The sequence below is a fragment of the Leuciscus leuciscus genome (genome assembly GCF_965113295.1).
Source record: "Leuciscus leuciscus genome assembly, chromosome: 18".
NCBI lineage: Eukaryota > Metazoa > Chordata > Actinopteri > Cypriniformes > Leuciscidae > Leuciscus > Leuciscus leuciscus.
The window spans coordinates 26,588,221-26,594,220 of NC_138742.1; positions in this window are offsets into that span (position 1 = coordinate 26,588,221).

Here is a 6,000-nt window from a genome sequence, read left to right on the forward strand (position 1 = left end):
AATCTACCCAATACAAAACCAGTCAATGGAGGTCTTACCCATCCACCTGCAAAGATTTAATAGGATTGCCTTCAGAATAAGAAGGCTACCACATGTCTCTTTAGGGGATTGGCTACATAAAGCTCACACATAGGTTCTTATCATTAAAATAATGCTGTATTAATAAAAAATAAAAAGATGACTATAGCAAAATCTGTTAAGCTGTGCTCCATAAAAGCCATGTTATAGCATGACAGTGATGCATTTTTATTATACAATAATGGTAACACTTTGTTTAATATTAGTTTACTACAATAGCGTCAACTAACAAGGATCAATACTTCTACAATATAATCTTATGTACTGTTAATTTCAATTATTATTTTTTTTTTTTTTACGGTCAAAGGAACAAATGCATTTTTATTATCTAATGTTAACAAAGATTAATAAATGCTGTAAAATAAATTTCTCATTGTTAGCTCATGTTAGCTAATGCCTTAGCAAAAAAGGCCTTATTGCAAAGTGTTACCATAGTAATTATAATTGTTAGCACTGTTTTAGGAGTCAATATATGTTTATGAAATTAAAAATGCAATCTGCATTTCAGGAATTGTAAAACTTTTTTGAAAAAATAAATGTGATTAATTAATTAATTAATGAAATAATATGAATTAATAATTAATTACATAATTTAAAGTAATAATTAATTAAATAATTCAAAGTAATAATTAATTAAATAATTTAAATTAATAATTAATAAAATAATTAAAGTCCCATTGTCCACCATAATAGCTTTGTAATAGTAAGAAAGAAATAATAATACGTTTAGGCATGTAGAATCATAAATAATAAACCATATTAAGCAGTCTGTCCATAATAAAAAACAAACAAACATTTTATTTGTATTAATTTATGAGGAATGATTTGTGATTTGGGGTAGATCCAGTCTGGTGTATTTTATCTTTATTCATCATTTCATGTTTCTATATTGATCAAATCATATTTAAAAAAAAAATATCTTAACATTATTTCTGCTATCATAATTCCTGCATATAACACCCTGAGCAAATGTACATTTTCATGGTGTACAGTATAAGGTTTTATATAATTTTGGTATTATTATATTATCTTTAAATTAGCAAATTAACTTTTTTATTTTATAATATATGTTATGTCTGTGTGTAGTTACCAATATGTGCCACACGAGGGAGAAATATTGCAGCATATGTTGTGCTGCTGAGAACGCCAGTTAATTCAAGCAAGTTCTAATAAATATGACACAATATTATAGCACAACATGCACACTTTTTTATTCTTCAACAGTGTAATGCATGCGTTATGAAATGTATTCGATATTATGCATGTTAATGATGATACAGTGCATTTACCCTTTTTTCTCACTTTATATTGAACACGACTTTTGAATGAAATGTACAGTATGTGCGCACGTTAAAGCCCTCCCGCGCATTAACATTATCTCCATCTAAAGCCTGGACTAATTGCACCTCTCCATTTCCTGTCCCTATACTCACACGTACATGTGCTGGCTGCCAAGTGTTGAAAACAGGGACTGTATCTTTAACCTGTAGCTTTAATTACTGAGCCTCGAGAAGAGTGTTAGAGTTCAGTGGCCTGACATACATCTCCTGGTGACCCGAGGGGTCCAGCTCTGTCCTCTATAGCCTTCTCCCCTGCGTGATTATGGCAGTCTAGACTAATGGATCTGCTGGCTGGCCTGCTCTTTCTGACAGCCTTCCCCAACAACTGGCGTGACGCCCAAGAGAAGCTAGTGAATTGACCCACTGTGGCGAAGCTCCTCGGGCCTTAAAGGGACAGTGTCACGCTACAATCTGCCACTGAACGAGGGTAAGTTCCTGTGTGCTTTTCGTGTTTTCAGACGCGAAATATACTGTTAAGATTTAGATTTTTAACTCTTGACAGAATCAAATACATATTAGTATCTTTGTAGCCTACATAATTAATAAATGCCCGGGGGGAGGTGGGAGATAGTTCACCCAAAAATGAAATTTACCCCATGATTTGCTCACCCTCAAGTCATCCTAGGTGTACATGACATTCTTCTTTCAGACGAACACAATCTGAGTTTATTGTTATATTAAAAAATGTCTTGGCTCTTCCAAGCTTTATAATGGCAGTGAATGGTTGTTTCTGTTTTGAAATCCATCAAAGTGCATCACACATCATCAGTGCGTTTCATGCTATTATAGTAAATGTATTGGACTATCACATGTGTGGATAGCATAGCTTGTGTTATTTGGTGGGAGTTTGATGAGTAAGGTTTTATATTGGTGATATCTGCTTCTTCTCAAGCCTAAGTATTGTCTGAGGTATTGTTGAGATCTCTTCTGAAACTGTAAAGATCTGATATTATTGGGGTCGTTTTCACCGGAGAAACATTTGAGAGCTGGAGCAAAAGTCTCCATTTGCTCTCGAATTAATCTCAAAAAATTGTTCAGAGTATTTAGACTCAATGTTTGTGCATGATACATGTTTTATGATACATGTTTTATGTTAAATTGTTAGCTTTTAGGAACACGCTAACAGCTAAATTATGCAGCTCACTAGGTTTTGGAACAGAGCCTAAGACTAATCTTTCTCAAGGTATAACATCATGTCCAGGGTTATGCACACCGTGACAGTTTTTCAGGGTACAGTATGCTCTGCATTGAAGAAAATCAAACAAAAGTAAATGAGAAACAACAGATAATATAACGTCCTTAGGGGATTGAAAAGCAGAGCAGTATGTGCCTTATTCTGCACACACACACACACACACACACACACACACACACACACACACACACACACACACACACACACACACACACACACACACACACACACACAAATACAAAAGAGGGAGGGTGTTAAACAAAGAGGAGAGAAGGCGATATAATGAAAAGGAACAAAAGGCACACGGGAGGTGTTCTCCTTTCTAATAAAGGGCTGTCAGATGATTTGTCATTACAGTACAACAGGCTCCTCGCGCTTGAAAGATGGCATATTCTGTCATGCTGACGTCCTCATAGAGAGCAGATGGAGGGCAGTGTGAACAAGTGCACATTTCTCCCTCGGGGCGTTCTCAAATGCTCCTGCCCTCTCGCTATATCCACACACACGTGAGTTGTGTATCAACAAATACATTCACATTGTGCTACTATTGTTTCTATCTTCTGAACTAACTAACTTTCCCCTTGTGAAAAAGAAATACAATTTAGCAAATAAATGTGTACTTATTATGGAAATAAAATACTATATGAAGAATATACTTAAGTAAGCAGTGAATGTAACATTTTCAATTAAATGAAATTTATATAAAATGCAATTAGTTGAACTTAAGAGTGCTTTTTGACACACTTAAGTAGGATTTTTCTTAACTGAGCCCTGGTGCCTCTACAGAGCATAGCACAACATATGAATAATTAGTTTTTTTCCATTTGTTCCTTATGCTCCAAACAATGTAATGATATATATATATTACACATTTACACATTACGCAATTATACATTTGTGTATTTAATGATGAAGTTGAAATTTTGTACAATTAAAATATAGTATCTTTAAATGTAATATGAAATTGTCAGGGTTCTGTCTAGAGATGTTCCGATACCCTTTTTTCCCTTCCCGATACCGATTCCGATACCTGGACTCAGGGTTTCGGCCGATACCGAGGACTGATCCAATGCCTGGGTGTGTATCTATACAGCTGCAATTCATACTAGCCCTGTATGAATTGATATAATTATTTTATGGTGTGCTTCAGACTTATCCCTTACTAAAACATGAACAAATACATACAGCGAACTGGAGTATTTTTATTATCTGACATACATTTCACAGTAATGTATTATTTATTTTTTCTTAATTGAAAAATAACTTCAAATGCAGCCACAAATCTAATACTGTAAACTCAAAAAGCTATTTTAGTTTTACAATATAACTGTATAAAAAAATAAATCTAGGAATCTAAATATATGAATAATATAAGAAAATAATCCCTTTAAAACTTAAAGTCCAGAAACAATTTTGTTAAATAAACAGCATTTCAGTTTTTAAATACAAAAGTACAAAAAAAGTGCAACAGTAACTTATACTCAATCTAATTAGGCCTTTAAACTAAGTGCAGCCACAATGTAGTGAAATAAGAGACTTGAGTAATAGAGTACAAATAAACCTCAACTAAACAAGTTAAGATTCAACAAGAGCAGTATTAAACCCAGAATGAAAATATACATATTTCAAGTAACTTAAACTAGGTTACACACACTGCTGTGGGAACTTAGTATTGCTCACAATTTCAATAACAATGGCAAGTTCTTCAGGAAAATGAGCATTTCAGATCTCTCTCTCCTCCTAGCCTGTTTCTCCTTGCATCCACAATGTTAGATGCTGTGCTGAACAGTCTCTCACTGTCCACACTGGTACCAGGGGCGCAGAGAAACTTTGCAGCAGTGGCAGCCAGAGTGACAAACCGAACTTGGTTAACTGCCCAGTACTGGCTGCATGTCTGAGTGTAAGATAGTTTGCTCCATCGCATATGTCTAAAGTTGAACGTGTGCTTGTTGTACCTGCGCCATGTTCCTCATCATGCTCCTGTAGGATTTCCTCAAACAGGTCCTTCAAGCTACTCTCTCTGCTGCTGCTGCTGCTGTAGCCTACCTGCACTTCCATTCGTGGAGTTTTCTTGGGGTTTTCTGCTATTGTCTCTGCTACAGTTGTGGTGGACATTTTCAGTGACTTCTCAATCTTCTCCATCTCTACTGTCAGAGCATACTTTGCATTCTTGATGTTGTCTGCACTTGAGAAGTAACTGAAAGAAACAAGAATGAAAAACAATAAATAAATGTAACAAAATAAATAACCTCCCCCAAAGTAGCCTTTGGTGTGGTGGTCACAGACGTAATGCATCTGTGATTTTTAAATTAAGTGTAAAAAGTTTTTGAAAATAGCATTTATACAGTACCATTTAAAATAATATATAACAAGTGAACTAATATACTCAGTATGGCAATGACAATAATCAATATGGACATGAAGAAAATTTTTAATAGACATAACTGTCTTTGAAACGTGGATCCAAGAGAGCTGCAACTGCATACTAGGGTTCTTCTTCGATAGTTGCGAATCGTTTTTTGACGGCCTCAAGAAGGGTAGTTTTCATTGTTTTTATACCGGTGTCCTCCTGGGTCTCCCGTTTTAGAACTTTAACTGAGGGGATGACTTCCGCTACAGATGAGGTGGAGGAGCTGATTTGTTTTCCTCAAATGGTGCCAAAACAGTGACAGTTTTTTCCAACAAAGCCCACTAGTTGGCTGTCAATGTGGCTGGCAGGTCGTGATCAGCTCCGTATGCTGAAATCGGCCGCTTCTGCTCAAGTAAACTCTCTACCATATAAAAAGTACTATTCTACCTCGTCACCACGTCTTGTTGCGTCTTGTTTGGTGGGCAATTTTAGATCTCTCTGAATATCCTCCAGGTGTGTTGTGGCCAATGGCGAGTGTTTGAAATGGCCGACTATCCTCCTACAGTTCACCAGCGCATCACTCACACTTCTCTGTGATCATAAGCCTTCGTGTACCACCAGTTGGAGAGAGTGTGCGAAGCACCCTTAACTTGACACATCCAACTCGTCCATGGCTTTTTTCATGTTGCTTGCGTTGTCGTGCAAAATAACATGAACACGGGACTTAGAGATATTCCAATTCATAAGCATCCCCTCAATTGACTCAGCTATGGACGTGCCGGTATGTGCGAAACTCGTTAGCGCACTTTGAAGAGTAAAAGATGACGGCATCACTGTGTCCACCCAGTGTGCTGTCAAACTTAGTAAAGACTGCTGGGTCGCGTCGCAGCTCCAGATGTCGGTAGTAAAGCACATCTTTTAGTTTATATGAAATGTGTTCACGCACGGTCTCGAATAGCTTAGGGAGCGCTGTTTCAGAGATGTATTTGCGACCAGGCAAACTGTACCGGGGCTCCGAATGTTCAATTAAGCAGCGA